Below are 20,040 nucleotides of genomic sequence, written 5' to 3' on the forward strand. Positions count from 1 at the left end.
AAGCAGAAATACGTTCTTGCAGATACCATCAAATGTGACAATTCCATGAACTGGCCATATACATTCACAAATGGAACAATACGATTAAACTGATGCAGTCTATGTCGTCTGCCATTAATGAAGATACAAGTTCACATTTTGAAGGCCGCATCGACTGCACAATTAGAGTCGGGCGTGTTATCGAGTGTGATTGCTTTCCAGAAAATGAGCATCATCAAAAAATGAGTCTGAACATAAACCGCTAACCCTATTGAAAAAAAAATATGTATGATAATTGAACGAGAACTTCTTGACGCTATTATTGCTTCGTAGACTCAACGACGTCGTATGTCACATATGTACGAATGGACATCGTCACGGAACGAGATTCTCATATGGCTACATTAAGCGAGATCGTTTTCGTGTGGGTATGTTAAACGACATTATTCTCTCATAGCTATGCTTGGCGACATAGCTATCGCACGGCTACGCTCTACGATATCGTTCTCGTTTGTATATGCTACATGAAAATGTTCTCGTTCTGCTATGCAAAATGACACTATTCTTATTTAGCTACATTCTACAAGTGTTCTCATTCATGTTGAACGAGTTCTTTTGTTCATGCAATATTTCTGATGAAGTTGTACACAGTAACATCGCCTGCCAACATTACGCCGAGTGAATTCCGATCACACGTGAGTCGGGCAATGTGCCAGCTCCGAGACAAAGAGGACACTTTTTAGGGCACGCAACACTAACCATCTTTATTTTGCATCCCTAAGCATGGTGGCCAGGTGCTTGTTAAGGTCCTTGAGCCTCCTTGCGTCTGTGTGCACAGTGCTGGGATGTTTTGCCACAAAGTGCTCGTATGCCTCTGCACAAAAAATGCAAACAAAGCATGCCCTGTTAGATTCCAACAAGCCATTGGAACTGACATGCACAATAGGTGGCTCCACTGCGTAACTGATTGGGCTAGTTCTGGCACGATATTGAGTGTAAAGCGTGAACATCTCACAGAGAAACCGCAAGAAGAGAACACGGAGGCTTATGAGCTTTCTACCTATGTAAATTGATATTTCAACATTAACGACAGTAGTTGAAAGCAAGTGTTCGTGTTTTACAAATATAAATGGCTGCAGAATTGCAATACAATACCACAGAAATAGTCTTATACTTTTGCACACGTATTTTACATTAAATTAACAAGTATAACCAGCTCATGCAAGTGACTACACAGATCGCACAGCTTTTCGCTACCGCACTGCGGTATATGCAGATGGAAAACACTGCATAGACGCCAGTACAGAATTCTTTGTAGGAAAGATTAATGCACCTTTAATACCACTATAGAAACTAAATGATAGCTTTTGTTAGCGAGAGCATATCACTGAATATACACATACAGCTATGCATGCCCCTGGTGTGTAGATGTAAAGTATGTCGGCCCATATGAGAAGATCACCTCAACACAACTCCATCTTACCGACAGCCCATTATATTCATGCAGCAAAAGCACTGTGTGATAGGCATTGCTGCTTTAACTTCAAAACACTTTGCAATCCTTATGAAAACATGAGCTAGCAGGACAGGGTCTACTTACTTCGAACTGCACCAAGTTTTTGTGGTGTCAATGCTGGCTTTGCCTTTACACCTTACTTCAGCTCCCGCATCCATATTTTGCCCGTAACACTCCTGCCGATCAATTCATGTGGCTGCCACAAGCATCGGGCAACCTCCCTGGCAAACGTGTTGTCCGTTTTGGCTTGATTCACCCACGTCCACTTGTTAGCACAAATAAATAAAGCATTTCCAATGTGAACCTACGAAAGATAATAATTGCAAGAGATTAATTACTCAAATACAAAAGAGCATATGTACTCTCAGAAAAAGACTTTTGCTGAAATAATGGATAAAAAAGGTAACACTTATTAAGGAAAAGTAGGTTGCCAAACACTGTGATGGCACTCAAGGATAATACCAAAATATATGCAAAAGGTTCAAAGTTTACGTCCTGACTGTAGGAAAGTCCTAGTCGATGAAGCTTCACTGATAATGGCCCAGGGACAACAATTCTAAGTCACAGGATTCACCACATTTAATCCCACCGTCAGCGACAAGCATCTTTGGTACTGTACATACTAGTTTTTATTTAGACTTGAGAAAAAGTCTAGGGAAGCAGATGGGAAGAGTAGAAACCACAGTAAAACTTCTTGCATGCTTAAGGAGCTGCTTTGTCCCAGAGCTTGCAATCTTACCCTTGAGGCTGAAAAAAGTTCTTGCAGTACCCCAGGGAGCTCAAATTAACATGCGGTGAAAGAAGGGGTGTAATACAGTAAAGCCTCATTTATTCAAATTTCACAGGACTGGAACAAAATTCTGAAATAACGGAATGTTGAATTGTTAAGGGCATGAAAACAAAAAAAAACAAATGTTCACAGCAACACACTTTTATACTGAATGAATCCACAAATCATGTTTCTATTTCGCATATAAGCAGTGCGGGAGCTGCAGATGTCATTTCGCGACTGATGATACAGCTCGCAGCGGCAAGGGCCTGAGGAAGTACTTCCTTTGCAGTGCAGTCATAGCACAAGACTTGGCCGCATCTTTATCAGAGGCATGCTATTCACTACCACATGTCCATCCCGATAATTTTTTCACCACTGAGCTGGCCGTAAGAGATCGTCCAACAATCTCAATGTAACTGGCTGATTGGATGCCAGCGTGCAGGCCCAGCCACAGTACAATCACTATCGTCAATAGCCACTACGTTTGTGAGACTGCATGCATTGCCCTAAGTCACAATGAAACTACTACTTGTCACAACAGCTGCGACCGAAACCGTGGTCATGATCATCACGACTACAGAGGGCAACTATGCAGTTCTGAAGGCAGGTGGCCAATGCAGTGTCAAGCAAGGCAGCTAGCAAATGTGAGAATAAAGACACAACAAGGCATGATACATTTTGGCATTCCGGTACTGTTTCCCCCAATGACAAGGCAATGTTGACTTCGTGTGTCAATTCAGTTAAACATTGGCACTGCTTTTGCTCTTTTGCATTGCACAGCAGTCGCACACCTTGCTCAGAGCACGAGTCATTAGGCAATTGACTAGAAGTACTCATCCTTTGGAGGAAAAAAGAAATGTCTTACAATGCAGAAAGGATGACAGGACAGAAAGGGCACTGGTCTTCAACTGGTTTCATGGCATTGAAAAAAAAAAAGCTCTTAAATGTTACAGAACAGCATAAGCAACTGTTCAACACATGGTACTTTAGCCAGACCACAATCCACGCACATGTAGGATACAACCTTTAGCATGGGTTTTTCTTTATTGGGTAGCGCAATAGATGGAGGACTGAAACTATTATCAGATATCTTTTATGCAATGAGCTTCCTGCAACATTCAGCATTACTCTATTATTTTTACTGTCCTAGAACATTTGCTGCCAGTTCCTTATGGTATAGTGACAGGGGCACAATGTAAACGCACCTGTCTGCTATGTACTTAATATGAACAGCTTCTATTACATCACATGTCAGCTGCTGTCCGGCCCTGCCCCGACACTGCACTGGTCAAATAAAGGTGTAACCACACTTTCTACAATGACACGCTAGTGATTAACTGCCAAATTTTACATTGTTTTGCTCCCGTAGCCAATGATTCAGGCATCATCCTGTTTCTCGTACATAGAGAACCTAAAGCACTGCAGGTGTATGTGCCCGATGATGCACTAGGCACTATAAACAAACTTATTTTCACGCCTTTTTTCGCAGCGGAGTTTGGCTTCATCAATTGGGTTAGTAATCCAGCATATCCTTGCTAGCTTGTTAGGTGCACAGAATACTAGTTGTACATTCAATTGTTGGGCAGCCTTTTTTCAGTTACGTGATAACTTATGTATTTAATAAAAAGGAAAGCCTCGCAGTTGAAAAGCAATTTGTCCTGGTCCGGGACTCAAACCCGGGACCACTGCCTTTCCGGAGCAGCCGCTCTACCATCTGGGCTTACCAGGTGGCTAGCAGATGGCAGGGCGAAGTCAATTTTGTCGACAACTCGAAGCGAAGGCAAGAGTTTGACCTAATAGTTCTACAGAAACCCGCAAGGTAGAGAGAAGTAATTAATAAAGGGTAAATCAGACATCCACCCGTTCATAGCAATTGCTAAGATATTTTGCAGAAAGAAAAGGGTTGATTAGCAGCCGAGATAATTTACACCAAACTTGATTTTTGCTCTCTTTTCTCGCACTGAATGTTGCCTATAGTCGTGGTTGCCGATGATTTGCGGTTGCGGATAATGAATGCCTTGGCAGATCCCTATTCACCTTGCGGTTTTCCGTAGAATTATTAGGTCAAACTATTGCCTTTGCTTCGAGTTGTCGACAAATTCGGCTTCGCCCTGCCATCTGTTAGCCGCCAGGTTAGCTCAGATAGTAGAGCGGCTGCCCCGGAAAGGCAGTGGTCCCGGGTTCGAGTCCCGGACCAGGACAAATGATTTTTCTACTGCGAGGCTTTCATTTTTATTAAATACATAAGTTATCACGCAACTCAAGAAAGATTGCCCAACGATTGAATGTACAACTAGTATTCTCCGTACCTATCAAGCTAGCAAGGCTATGTCGGATGACTAACCCGAATGCTGCTGCCAAACACCACTGTATCATCTGCCACTTACACCTGCAATGCTTTAGATCCTATGTAGGACAAACAGGATGAAGCGTGAATGATTGGCTACGGGAGCATAATAACAGAAATTTGGCAGTGAGTCACTGGCCCTATATTGTAGAAAGTGTGGTTGCACATTTGTTTGACCAGTGCAGTATCGTGGGCACAGCCAGACAACAGCTGACATGCGAGGTAATAGAAGCTGTTCATTCTCGGTACTTAGCAGACAGGTGCGTCAGCACTACGTCCCCGTCACCATCCGATAAAGAACTTGCTTAGTTAAAAAGTGATGTATGCGTGCTATCATTTACAGGATGTCACACGATTGTGGACATGTGTAGAGAGTCCATAAAAAGACATCTTCCTTTCCAAAATAAGCACTTGGAAGTTAGCACCATATGTAGTCATTTATCTGTCCCTGCTTTCAAGCGATATTGAGGCTCCCAGTACGAGACCAACCTGCCTGAATAAATACATTGGCACACTACTTAGTAAACATGGTGAGAAATCCTCAGCTGCCTTATCATACTATATATAGTAATACCGTGTTAACTCAAACTCTCATATCTAAAAAAATCGGCTGTGGAAATTTTCCGAGTTGCGGACACCAAATTGCGGATACCTCAAAATCTTAGCTAAGAGTGGAATAAGAACTCTGCCACAGGACCGTTAAACAAGCTTCGCGGAAGACTGCTGCACCTACCACAAAGCGGACACTTTCCTAGGATGTGAAGTCAAACCCTAGTGGCATAACAAATTTGTCAAGCAACATGTAGCACGTCATGTGATGGCAGAGACATGCGCAGAGGCAGGCCCGGCAAAATAGCATGCTTGACACAGTTCGTTGTGTTCGCTTTGTGCAGCCGCATGATTTACCAACAGAGGTCTGATTTCCGTTTTAATTTTATTCTACGCAATGCACGCGACACTGAATTTTGGTCTACACAGCGTAGATTAAAAACCCATGTGCAGCATGCGTTTCGGTACGCCCTGCTTGCATATAGCGCGTACTCGTGAATGCTCACGTCGCTTTCTGTGTTAGGGTTCCCTGTAAGTCTGTGCTGCGTCTCTTGCATAGAAGAAAGCGACATGAGCATTTACAAGTGTATGCTATGCCTCCAGGATGTACCGGTGACAGGTGAATTTACTGACACCGAAATCGCTGGGATGGCTACAAACGGAAGGGACGGTGAAGGCTATGTTGATGAAAGACCTCAAAAGGGGCCGACATCTGCTGAAACAAGAAACGTGCTTCATTTGCTGCGAAATAAAGTTAAATGCAGCGTCGGGAACGATCGGCTCGTGCGATGTGTGAAGCGGCTCGAGGACGCTTTTCTAGGTCCAGGAGCTACCATGAAGCAGACCAGCCTTACACACTTTTTATGCACAGAATAAGATTGCACTGCCACAAAATTGAGCTGATTGATATCTCTGGCATGTTTTTATTTTTCCTTTGAAACCTTTACGTTTAGGTCTTGTTGAAAAGCTTGCCAGTAGTGGTAAATTTTTTAGAACCAACTAAACTTTTCACTGCAATTTCCAGGACTGTTTATCTGGAAAATTTACTTGTCTCAAAATGTTTTCCGGATTTTACTACTTTGAGTTAACAAGGTATTACTGCACATAAGCACTCTCATAATAATAATATTCGGGGTTTTACGTGCCAAAACCACTTTCTGATTATGAGGCACGCCGTAGTGGAGGACTCCGGAAATTTTGACCACCTGGGGTTCTTTAACGTGCACCTAAATCTAAGCATACGGGTGTTTTCGCATTTCGCCCCCATCGAAATGCGGCCGCCGTGGCCGGGATTCGATCCCGCGACCTCGTGCTCAGCAGCCCAACACCATAGCCACTGAGCAACAACGGCGGGTATAAGCACTCTCATAAATCATTGCTCATACACGATGTCGACTTTTCCTGCTCAAACAGCAATGCACCATTGCTAGCAGAGCATTCCTTTTAACAGATGAATAAAACAATTGTAGGAGTGGTACATTCCCAGAAATGCGAATTTTAGTGGAATAATGGCAATCCTTATATGGACTATGAATGAACTTGAAATACTAGCACGTCAGCATCTGTTATTTTTTCAGAATACTGCTGTACTGGCTGCTTCGACAACTGCATACACTATGCTCCACAGTTAGTACCAAGTAAAGTACTCAGCACATATTCTAGTTTATAATGACAAACTAGTTTGATTCAGATAAGCAAACACAGCTTGCCTTTCCACCAACTGGTGTGAAGAGTGGAGCTTACACACCCAGCTCTGCAGGTACTGGCACTGGCCCCTGAAATAAAAGCAACACACCGATGTGGTTAGCCAACCTACCTTTCCTTCCTTTTCTGTTTTACACAAAAAATGTCAAACCTGACATTAGAAAGAGTACCCTACAGAAGACTGCATACAATAAGCATGCATAATCAGTGAATATGATTATAGCTCATTTCCACATTGCTTGTACATCAAGCACATGCTATAAAACTAGCCAGCAACGACAATGACAAAAAGTAAACTAAAAACTACATAAGTACAACCTATTTTGAGATACATTAAAAGCTTTTTTTTATAAATGGTTCTTCAATGCTATAAACACAAATTTTCCCACACCAAACAAGTTCATTAGTGTAGCATTCAGTTAACACATAGTCAAACCTCATGATAGCAAAAGCCTGAGACAATATTCTGGCCACAATGAAATAAGGTTTTGAGCTGCTGGAGAATTTCGAAACAATCCCCGAGCTTTGTTTTGATTTTTGAGGGCTTTCCTCAATTCGTCATTCCACCATGGGTTGCGACGAATCTTTTCCAGTCCGTTAAATTGTTTAATACCTTTTGTTGCAGCGTCAATAACACAATCAGTTAGGTATGCCACAGCATCATCTACGTTAACATTAGAAATGTCGTCCCCGCCTAAATATGCGAGTTCTCGAAACAGCTCCCAGTTTCCTGATTCGAGGTTCCATGGAGGAAAATGCGGACAGCATGCATCTGGTTTTGTTAGCTTTAATGTAATTGGGAAGCGGTCACTCGCGTAGGGGTTCTTGAGAACAGACCACTCCAGGTACGCAAATAGTGAGCTCGAAACTATGCTCAAGTCTATGGACGAGTATGTTTTATGTGTAACAGTGTCGTACGTTGGTTCTTTTTTGTTCAACAAACATGCACCTGAAGAAAAAAATTTATATCAGGCGCCCACGCGCATCGGAACATGTGTTGCCCCACAGGGGGCAATGTGCATTTAGATCATCAACGACTATATATGGCGGAGGAAGTTCATCGATGAAGCTGTGAAACTCTGCTTTATTAAGTTGACAGGAAGGGGAGACGTACATCGAACTAACCGTGATTAGCTGACCAAATAGCACAGCTCGTACTGCAACTGCCTCGAGGGGGGTTCGGAGATTTTTTTGCCGGCATTGAGCGCCCTTATAGACTATTACGGCTACACGCCCTGAGAAGGTGAGTGCATCATCACGGTCTTTGCGGAAAGTAGCATATTGCCTTAGAAAGTTGATCTGCGTTAATCTTAGGTGTGTTTCTTGGACACACAGCACCTTTCGAGTGAATTTTCGGAGGAGTTCTTTAACATCGTGAAGGTTGTGAAGAAGTCCTCTCACGTTCCATTGTAATATTTGGGTATCCGTAATGGCAACGAGGTTAGTGCTGTGTGTCTAACAAGAAAAGTTAGGTTACAGGGCCCTTTGCCGGTCCCATAATGCGATGTTTCTCTTTTATGGAACGGTCGAAAGATTCTCGCCGCTCCTAAGGCGCTGGTGGTGCCGTTTGACTAAGTGTCGTGTCCATCGCCTCCTGCGAGGCGTTGGACACCGGCTCTTGAGAGCGATTTGTTTGTCGAGAAGGCCTCTTCTCAAGGGATGAGGCCTTCGAGGCCACCAGCCCGGAGGTCATGGCCCCTTCATCTCGGACGGTGGAGCAGCGCCAGCTGCAACCGTTCAGGGGGCAGGTGACGTCACTGCCGGCTCACTGTGTGTGGGCCGGGCAGCCGCCGGAGGCGGATGTGGCGCTGCCCCGACGCGCCACATCGGCAAAGCTACTCTTTGGCAAGAAGGATACATGCCTGCGTGCCTCTTTCAACGAAAGATTCTGTTTGATTTTGATTGCCATTATTTCTTTTCATTTTTTCCAAGATGGGCAGGATCGCGAGTACGCGGGGTGCTCCCCTTCACAATTCACACAGTGTGCAGTGTTCGCGCATGACTCGGACGGATGTTCATGGTCGCTACATTTGGCACAGGTTAGTAAGCCATGGTAGTTCTGGGAACTGTGGCCTAACCTTTGACATTTAAAGTATCGGTGGGGATTTGGTATATTCGGCCTGACCCTGATCTTCACATAGCGTGCCTCGATTGTTTCAGGCAGAACACCTGAGCCGAATGTGATAATAAGATGCTTAGTCTGTATTTTGTACCATCGCACCTCATCTTGATTCGTTTTACACTGATCATATTCTGGTCACCCCAGCCTTCAAGTAGTTCAGCCTCTGTCAGATTAATCAGGTCACTATCAGATACAACACTACGGCTGGTGTTCATGGTGCGATGCGGCGTCACATTCACTGGAACGTCACCACAAGACAAGATTGGGCAGCCCTTCAAACTGATTTTTATCTCAGAGTTCTAAAAGGAGATCTCCACTTGGAAGTTTGGAAAGTTTATTGCCTTGACCAAGAACATCGGTTATTGATTTCGACACCATAAAAGGAGAGATCATTATCACTGGCTTTGCGGTTTTCTCGGAATGTATGACATAAAATTTGGGAAAGTTTTCACTATGTTGGCCATAGAACCTAAATACTTCTTCAGTGCGCCCTGCTTATGAGGGCGATCAGCAAGTGGGGGAAAAGAACATGCCATAAATATATGCAGAAATTCGGCAGCACCTCCAGGCACCCACCTCTATATGGAGCCCAACAAGGGGAGGCTGCAAGACCGTGAAAAAACACGTCCTGCAGGCGCCAGCTGTACGACGCTACAATAACCAAATCTGTTATAACCAAGGTAGGCCATTTCACACAAGTTTAACCCTTGCTGCCTGGAAAAAGTGGAAGTGAAAGGAAGCCAAGAGGAGACAGGAAAGATCGAAAGCAAGTGAAAGACGAAGATTAGAGAGGAGGATAGGAAAAGACAACTACCGATTTCTCCCGGGTGGGTCAGTCTGGGGGTGCCGTCTACGTGAAGCAGAGGTCAAAGAGGTGTGTAGCGCGCCTTTTGCGCAGGAGGCAGCCGCATAGCATGATTCTCATAATGAGTTGGCATAAACTAGTATACAAAGTAGGATTCTAAAATTCGAGCGAACCAACTGCAAGTGCATTCATGGCAATATTAGTTCTTCAGTATGACACAATGTTTAACAAGAACAAATAAACAGTTCGTTAGGCTTTGTCTAGCAAGCATAGTGGCCTAGCAGCTGCAAATTATCAGGATAAATCTATACACTCACATGGGTGGAAATCACACGACTGGCTACTTGGCTGCCTGCCACCTCTTCTCGAGGCCTAAGGACGCTGCTGGGCTGTGCTGACTCACAATGGGCTGGCAGTGCCCCATCCATTGGAGCAGTGCCCACATCCAAGTCCTGAACACAAATAGCAAGTTGATAGCACAGCATAGCAACGAGTACCTGAAGGGTGTACAATGGATGCAGGTTAGAGAACAAATACAATTGAGCAATAGTCAGTGTGGCAGCCCATGCAGAACACCAAAAAATAATTATGCAGATCCAAGACACAATGGAGTCAATGTGAAGCAAAGTCCTAGTGACATACTTAATGAAGTGCTATAAAAGTAAAGGTGCATATAATTGTGTTTACGTTCACCCTGTGGGACCTGTAATCTTAATTATGCAATGTTTATGTTTATTCACCATAAACATACGTGCGCAAGTGTCTCATGCAATTTTTTTTTCTGTATGCACTACACTGCTCACAGGTTATGCCATATTGCAAATGCCAAACACAGCAGATGAAGATACACAGTGCGAGATGTATACTGTATGCAGCGATGCAACAATGACAAAAGCAATATCATGATGTTTGTATGACACGCATCCAGCTAAATTTAAGAATTCTGTACCCCCTTGGGTGACAGTGGCACATGCCGCATGCCTAAACCCAAGGTGCCACTGGATATAACATGGCATTTAATTAAGGGGTCATTGTTAATTAAAAATACCTTCAAGCCATCATTATATCCACATTTTAAATAGCAACATTCTTTTTATGCAGAACATAGCATACTAACTGGCATTGGTGATTCCGAGAGCGTACCGAGCTAGGTCAGCCCAAGTGCTGCAGCCTGCAATCTTTGCACATAAACCTTCATATACATATCCACAATCATACCTACAAAGGTATGAGCAGCAACCATGCCAAACACAGGCTTAGGAAAGGGGGAGATAGAAAAATATAGGAAAGAAAGCTTCATCATCATCATCAGCCTAGTTACGCCCACTGCAGGGCAAAGGCCTCTCCCATACTTCTCCAACTACCCCGGTCATGTACTAATTGTGGCCATGTTGTCCCTGCAAACGTCTTAATGTCATCCGCCCACCTAACTTTCTGCCGCCCCCTGCTACGCTTCCCTTCCCTTGGAATCCAGTCCGTAACTCTTAGTGACCATCGGTTATCTTCCCTCCTCATTACATGTCCGGCCCATGCCCATTTCTTTTTCTTGATTTCAACTAAGATGTCGTTTACCGGCGTTTGTTGCCTCACCCAATCTGCTCTTTTCTTATCCCTTAACGTTACACCCATCATTCTTCTTTCCATAGCTCGTTGCGTCGTCCTCAATTTCAGCAGAACCCTTTTCGTAAGCCTCCAGTATTCTGCCCCATATGTGAGTACTGGTAACACACAGCTGTTGTACACTTTCCTTTTGAGGGATAGTGGCAACCTGCTGTTCATGATTTGAGAATGCCTGCCAAACGCACCCCAACCCATTCTTATTCTTCTGGTTATTTCAGTCTCATGATCCGGATCCGTGGTCACTACCTGCCCTAAGTAGATATATTCCCTTACCACTTCCAGTGCTTCGCTACCTATCGTAAACTGCTGTTCTCTTCCGAGACTTAAACAATACTTTAGTTTTCTGCAGATTAATTTTCAGACCCACCCTTCTACTTTGCCTCTCCAGGTCAGTGAGCATGCATTGCAATTGGTCTCCTGAGTTACTAAGCAAGGTAATATCATCAGCGAATCGCAAGTTGCTAAGGTATTCTCCATCAACTTTTATCCGCAATTCTTCCCACTCCAGGCCTCTGAATACCTCCTGTAAACATGCTGTGAATAGCATTGGAGATATCGTATCTCCCTGTCTGACGCCTTTCTTTATAGGGATTTTGTTGCTTTCTTTGTGGAGGACTACGGTGGCTGTGGAGCCGCTATAGATATCTTCCAGTATTTTTACATATGGCTCATCTACACCCTGATTCCGTAATGCCTCCATGACTGCTAGCTTTAAGAAAAAAAGTGCTCGCAATCCAAACAGATGACGACAATGTTCACTAGGTCGTTTTATTCTGCTAAAAATTCACAAGACAGTGCTTTTGCCTACTAACTTCAGCGTATGCTCTCTTAGATAAAGTGGCGATAGCAACAATGTCATTTATAGTCTCGTGGCTGCTACATCAGGCTTGCAAAGTACAAGCTAAATGCGTACAAATCTGTCTTTGTTCTGGCTGTTCAGATTTCCAGATCTTAATTTTTCACAGCCCCATGCAAAACACACTATCTTGGCTTTCATGTATTGTGTATACATACCTCATGCAGCGTGGTACATCCTTGTTGCTGATCACTGGCCATTTGGGAATTTGCTTGAATGAAATTATCCTGAAATCCAGGAACCAACCGAATTGTGATTATCACCACACATCAATTCTTTAAATCTGTAGGCCACAGACTTATCAGCATTAGCACATGAACTATAAAGAAGCTTTGTGAATTTCCTAAGAGCAATGGCAAAGTTCTTTTTGAGCCCTTTCTCAAATTAAACGACCTAACCTGCCTCCTTCCTTGCCAATGACTCAAAACACATAGATCTGGACTGAGAAGCAAGAAGCGTGCTTGTCAGCTATTACTTGAACACACGTCTGGGCTAGAAAAAAAGATCGCTTGGGAGCAGAATGTAGGAATGATGCAGCACAAGAGGAAAGAGAAACGTGAAACACTGATTGTTCATTTGGTTGCTGCATGGGGACAACTTGAAGTGTGTACATTTATTAGTCTCTAAATTCAAAGCAAGCGTACCCAATATTTGAAGCTTCAAACCACGTAAAAATTTGTGTAACACTACATGGTTCTCTTCAGTTGAAATGCATAAGGTTATCTTGCTGACCAAAATACTGCAGCCCATGTGTTATCTCATGTTTGGCAACTATGTAACACTGCAGAGCGCATCATGCTATCCCTACTGTTGATAACTAGTAAAGCCCCAGAAACTTGTAATGAATTATTATACTATTGCATATTGCTGCGCTGGAAGAAAACACCAGCTTTTTCATTTGTATCGGTTAAAATGTTCAAAAGTATACTGACTCGTACTTGCTCCACACTTATTTCACAAGCATAGGAGGGTGCTAGTGAGTAATGATAGGTGCAAGGATCTGTGTTGAATGGGAGTGTTAACAAACTTGAGGGGACGTATGAATAACAGCGAGTTCTGATAAACACGACTATGAATGAAATTTGGTGGCAGCGAGTTTCAGTTAACGCGAGTATAATAGGTGGCTGTCCATAAGTGCGAGTGATGTAATGCGAGTGAATTGTTGTGGATGCAAGAATTAGCATGACTGGGTACCCTTAAGTGTCAATGCAAGCAACTGCAAATGCCACATAATACTGTATACCATTTTGTATTGCACTATGCGGGAATAAAGATTTTTTTCTTTCAGGAATGCAAGTGCCAATGAGTGTAAGTGAGTGCATAGCCACCAAATATATAGGCGAGCAAGTATGAGCGAGTATCTGCTTTTTCTGCGTATGCCTGTTTAATGCAAAGGAGATATAATAACCTGGCCTTTGGACATGAATACCATAGATTATGAGAAAAGCCATATAAAGGGCTCCAGATAATTTTTTAAAACCTCAGGTTCGTCAATGTACACATAAATCTATGCATGAGCCATTTTGAATTCTGGCCTCATTGGATTGTGGCTCACAACACTGATTGTTTTTTGTGACTTTGTGCTCTGTGGTAGGACGTCGCAGTAGCTGAACCACTGTGGTGGGTAGAACTTTAGCTAATTTTGAAAGGGAAGTAACAGCTAGTGCTACAGGCACTTTCCTGTGTCGTGTATTTTTTCTCCCTTGTTGTTAGTGCTGTTATCTTTATTTGACAACGAATACCGATTCGTTCAATTTGCCACTCTGCTAATTATACTGCCACTGCATCGAAACATAACCCATAATAAAAGTTTACACATTGTTTCTAGCACTGCGAAATACATTTTATTTCAGAAAACAATTGTAATGATTTTGCAGAGGAAGTCCTATTCAAGCAATGTCGCTGAGAAATCTACACTGCAGACATATTAGCAGGATTCCATGCATTGCACAATAATGCTACCTAGTGCTCACCAGTGATACAGAAGCTAGACTTTACACAAGCAGGAATGTGCAACGAAGCAAAGAAAAGCTTATCCACAGTAACTAGTATAGAGCCATAAGTACAGTATTACGTGCACTAAATGTCCATAGTGCATAACAAAGCCGTACATAAGCAAACTAGAAATGTTAATGCTTAACACACACTCCCCATTCCTTGGTTAGGTTACTTTAAATTATAATTTAGCATAAGATATACGACACCAAACCTCAATACCATGAAGTTTACACTAGCATTTCGTGCTAAGTTAGATTGGTTTTAATGTTTACTACATAAATAATCAGCAATGCATAATGCATAGTCATTTCTAACAAATAAAAATACCAATGCCAATGACGTTCTCACCTCACGTGGCGTCATGGGAGCAATTAAGAAAACGGCAATTAAGAAAACGGCCCTGTTGCCAGGTATTGCTGACCGCACACAGCCGGAATCCCTCACGCGCCGGCCGAACTAAAGTATCCTGCAGATACGTAAATGAACCTACGAAACTACGTACACATACTTTCACGCTGTCACCACCTGAAACTTTGGTAATTACGCGCGTGTTTGAGTACACCGCGTGCTTGCGTCGTGTTTCAGCAACGCAAACTCTCAACGTCGCGCGCTTTACGCCTTAAATACGCCTTGAATAATGGTCCTTTTCTCTATTCCTTCCGCAATTCCAACACAAAATTCTAAAGCCCAGTTACCGACCGACAAAGAAAGACCTCGATTGCAAAAACTGCTCCGCAGGGCTCGAACGAACTTTTCTGCGGATTTCCTCCCGTAGCGTGTTAGCCGTCGTCTGCTACGGCAGGCCCACCACCGGCGGCGCCACCGTCGAGGCCGCGCCGAGCGGAGGAGGAGGGAAGTGAATGGCGCTACCTTGGGAGATTTATTTATTTATTTATTTATTTATTTATTGAGTACCTGCATCGCCTTAGAAGGCATTACAGCAGGGGGGTACATACATATCTACATCAGTTGACACTCATTTCAACACACAAAGCGCGGTAAAACGTTTCATTAAATTGTATACCAACAATATTTGACGGGAGAGCATTCCACTCCCTCGTGGTCCTGTAAAAAAATTCATAACGCAAGGTGTCACCCTTAAAAGGAAATTCATGGAGTTTCAAGGCATGGTCTCTTCTACGGGAAATGTACGATGGTAATTTAATATATTTGTTCCTGTCGATGCCTATTTTAGAATAGTAAACACTGTGAAAAAATTTGAGTCTGAGGCACTTTCTTCTATCCTTTAGATCTTGCCAATGAAGTCTGCGCTTGCCTTCGGTAATACTAAGGTTTTTGTCGCAATTACCAAGAACAAATCGAACCGCCCTATTCTGAATTTTTCAAGTAAATCGACTAACTGACACGTATAAGGATCCCAGCAGATGCAAGCGTACTCAAGTACCGAACGTACGTGAGTAAAATACAGCTGTTCTTTCAATTTACTAGGTAATTGGCCAAAATTTCGACGGAGGAAGCCCAACTTTTGTGCCGCCTTCTGTCTTACATCCTGTACATGCCTGTTCCACCTTAAATCCGAGGTAAACCAAACTCTTAAGTATTTACATTCCGTAACCCTGCTTAGAGTAATGCTATTTAACTTGTACTCGTATGTCTTGTATGAATGTTTCCTTGTAAAGGTGATGTTTAAACGTTTTGAAACGTTAAGTGACATTTCCCATTTCGCACACCAAGTTGAAAGTTTGTCTAAATCACTCTGAAGTGCATAAAACTCGGAATCACTATCAATAACCCTATATACTACGCAGTCGTCTGCCAACATCCTGAAAGATGACATAATACCACTAGTGATATCATTTATATATAATAAGAACAAGAGGGGCCCCAACACAGAGCCTTGGGGTACTCCAGAGGTCACTGCAGCAAGATCAGAGGAGATGCCATTGAGAACCACAGACTGTTGTCTATGTGAAAGATATTCAGATATCCATGCAATTACCTTTTTGTGCGACTTTTGCGCGACTTTTGCTAATAAGTAGGTCGTGAGCCACAACGTCAAATGCTTTACGAAAATCTAGAAAGATGCAATCAATTATCTGCCTTTTGTCTATTGCTTGAGCCAAATCGTGAGTGAATTCTACAAGCTGAGTAGTACAAGAAAAACCCTGCCGAAATCCATGTTGGTTTGCATTTAATAGATCATCTTTAACTAGATGTGACATAATACAACTATATATAACGTGTTCCATTATTTTACATGTAATACTAGTCAAAGACACCGGTCTGTAGTTCTCAATGCAGTTTTTGTGCCCACTTTTGTGTACAGGCACGACATTTGCCAATTTCCAGTCGGTAGGTACGGCACCCATGTCTAAACATTTTTGGAAAAGACGGCGTAAATACATGCACAACGATTCACAACAACTACTAAGCATTGCTGCTGCTATATTGTCTGGTCCATTCGCCTTTCTGGGAGAAACATTTCTAATAGCTTGCGTACACCTTCCAAAGCAAACTCAACTTCGGGCATTTCTTCATTGCATAGCGCAAAATCGAGACTTACAACCCGAAACTGGCGATTACTAAACACAGAAGAAAAATAACTACCAATTGCTTCAACTTTGCGCTTGTCATCATCAAGTACCGTGCCTAAGTATTCAAGAGGAGGGACAGAATTGTCGTTCTGTCCACTGTGCCGAATATACTTCCAAAATTCTTTGGGATCTTCTACCAACCGTTCCCCAAGACGAGCAAAATAAGATTCCTTAGCCGATTTGGCTGAATTCTCAAAATCAAGCTTTAGCCTCTTTAGTTTGGATAAGTCTTCCAGGGACCTGTGTTTTTTATACTTTAAGTATACTCTCCGCACCCTGCGCAGCAAGATGCGCTGTTCCTGCCGAAACCACGGTTTATCTTTATCACGTTTAGATGAAAGCATCCGAGTTGGAACGAACTTATCTCGAAGATAGAAGAGCTTTTCTTTAAAGCTTTCCCACAACTGTTCAACGCTCAAACCACCCGCTAATGTGTCAAACGTTGGGAAGTACAAATCTAACGACTGATTTATAGAACAGTAATCAGCCTTACTATACAAGCACACTTTTCAAGGCGGTTTTTTCACTATTGGCACATTTGTAACACTAACGTCAGCAATAAAAATGTTATGGTCGCTCAATCCAGGTAGTGCATGAACGTCTGATACAATACCAGACCCATTACACAATAGCAAGTCCACGACATGGCCAGTACCATCATCACGCGGCGCACTGAGGACACATTGTTCAAATGCATGAGTGTCCATTAGATCAAAAAACGAGGAGTACAAACAACCACTAACAGAGTTCCTGGGAACTGCACATGACCAGTGAATTTCAGGTAGGTTAAAGTCCCCTCCGATCAAAACACGGTCATTTTTCAAACACTCCAAAAAGTCAGAAAGTGATGAACTGCTCATACGACGCGCCAGGTGGACGGTAGTAGGAGCCGAACACCATGCTTTTTCCATTTACCAGCCGAATCTTACAAAAAACTGCCTCGATATCAAGTAGTGGGCTTGCCACATGAACGCAATGTATTCTACTATTTACAAGAATAAAGACACCTCCACATGATAATTTATATCACGCCTAAAACACTGGTAGCTTGCCGGAAAAATTTCAGAATCTAAAACCGCAGAATCCAGCCATGACTCGGTGCCCAACACTACCGTGGGCTGTAGGGTACGTAGCAGACACTGAAATTTGTCAATTTTATTCTGTGTGCTCCTGCAATTTATGATTAGAACCCTGAGAGGCAATCCTGTTGTGCGCTTATGCGAAGGTCACTGCTGAACTATATCTCCTGTTGCCCCATCGAGCCGAAAGCGCTTTCCCCGCAGGTAAAGCGTATCATGCTTCAAAACAGCCTTGTCCCCTTCCCGCTTGTTCAACTTCGCATAGTCCCATAGCTTCTTTCTTTTGTCCCTGACAGATTGTGAAAAATCTTCAGATATGGTATATCTGGTGCCTTTGAGTTTGTAAGCGTTCAACAGCACCGACTGACGGCATTTATAGGAACAAAATTTTGCTATGACTGGACGTGGCTTCCCTGTCTTATATGTCCCTATACGATGCGCACGCTCAATACTCAGGCCTGTGACGCCAAGCCTGCTTCTGCATAATTCTGCAATAAGTTCTTCAGATTCGGCTGCTGTCTCTTTCGGGGATGAATCATCCAACCCGCGGAAGACCAGATTGTCCCTTCTTTGCCTGTTTTCAATATCGTCTATCTTTTGGGTGAGGGCGATCAGTGTAGCACGATCACCCTGTTGTTGGTCTGCCATTGTTGCGACAGCATTGCGTACGTCATCGACTTTGCCAATGTTAACTTCTAGCGAAAAAATACGAGCCTTCAAGTCTGTGACATCTACAGTCAATTGGTTTTGTTTTTCTTCGATAGAATTTAACTTCGACATCATTTTACTTTGACCATCTAGGATCTTTGAAAATTGCGCATCAGTTGGCCCTGGGTTAACTTCAACATCACCGCCACACAGCAATAAAATCAGCAAATAAAGTGCTGAACTACGAAAAACAACAAACTGCCGTGTCGGCTGCCTTCTTTTCGAATGCGACCGTGATGCAAACATAGAAAACAGCACTTGGGGCGGAACCGGCATGACAGAACATGGTGTCGTACAAAAAGTTTCGAGAGCACCAACCTGCGTAAGCAGTAGGAAACTGGTAAGCGCTTCCGCCATGCTGCCGGTTCCACGCCCCATCGCCGAAATGCCGTTGCAGACTATTTGTAGCAAAAGATTGAGGGGCTTTACTGTTACATATCACTCAGCGCGGCCCTGGCAGACTGAAGCGCAAGCACTGAGGCCGAGAACCCACGAGCAGGCACCGCTTTATTTTGGCCGCGCATGCGCACGAGACGGATAGCTCAAACCCAGAGCGCAACGTTAGGTGGCGCTGACTTGCTCCGCAGAGCGCCGTCGGCGCGCTCTAGACAAGGCTGCTCACCACTGTACACCTCTTTAAGGTGTAAGTGTGTTCTTGTTTTTGAGACAAACTGCCTAGTTAATTTGTTGAAACCTACACGATTATCTGTCACAGCTATCGGAAAATGACAAAGTGGAAAAAAGGTGTTGGTGCAATTCCACAATTTCAACTATTATGCACAGCAACAAAAGATAAAGCGCAATATGACTCATTCCTCCTCTGCCTAAACCGCATTCAGTTCTATGTCATGTCCACTCCTATCCTTATGGCAACAGAAACAGGAATACCGCGGCGAAGTTCAGAAAGCAGACCGGGAGCGTAAAAAAAGGCGCTGGGCCGGCGATGTAATGCTTAGGGCACTTAACCGGTGGAATATAAGCTAGAGAATGGATGCCAAGGGTGGACAAGCGTAGTCGACGACGGCAGAGAATTAGGCTGCATGATGAAATTAGGAAATTGGAAGGCTTCACTTCGGCAAATTTTGTTACGAGGGACAAAAAAAAAAAAAAAGAAGAAACGTCCGCGACAGGACTCGAACCTGCAATCTCCTGATCCGGAATCAGGCGCCTTATCCATTAGGCCACGCGGACAAGCGTCAATACACGGCACACGCATATAAACAGCAATACTATACCAGTGAAAAGAAATTTAAAAAAAAAAATATTTTATAAAATTCTGGCGTTTTACGTGCCAAACCACGATTTGATTCCGAGGCACGCCGTAGTGGGGTACTGCTGGATTATTTTGGCCATCAGGGGATGTTTAATGTTCCCCCGGAGCACGTATGCTTTTGCATTTCCACCCCACGAAAGGTGGCCCCCGCGGCTGG

At 43.4% G+C, this 20,040-nt stretch overlaps 1 non-coding gene across 1 annotated transcript; it reads right to left on the minus strand.

Moving 5' to 3' along the window:
* Nucleotides 1-19,728: 19,728 nt before the first annotated feature.
* TRNAR-CCG (transfer RNA arginine (anticodon CCG)) lies at nt 19,729-19,801 on the minus strand. The gene has a single exon. It is a non-coding gene; the product is annotated as a tRNA-Arg (tRNA).
* Between the last annotated feature and the right edge of the window lie 239 nt (nt 19,802-20,040).

The sequence above is a fragment of the Dermacentor andersoni genome, chromosome 1, assembly GCF_023375885.2.
Source record: "Dermacentor andersoni chromosome 1, qqDerAnde1_hic_scaffold, whole genome shotgun sequence".
Classification (NCBI taxonomy): Eukaryota; Metazoa; Arthropoda; class Arachnida; order Ixodida; family Ixodidae; genus Dermacentor; species Dermacentor andersoni.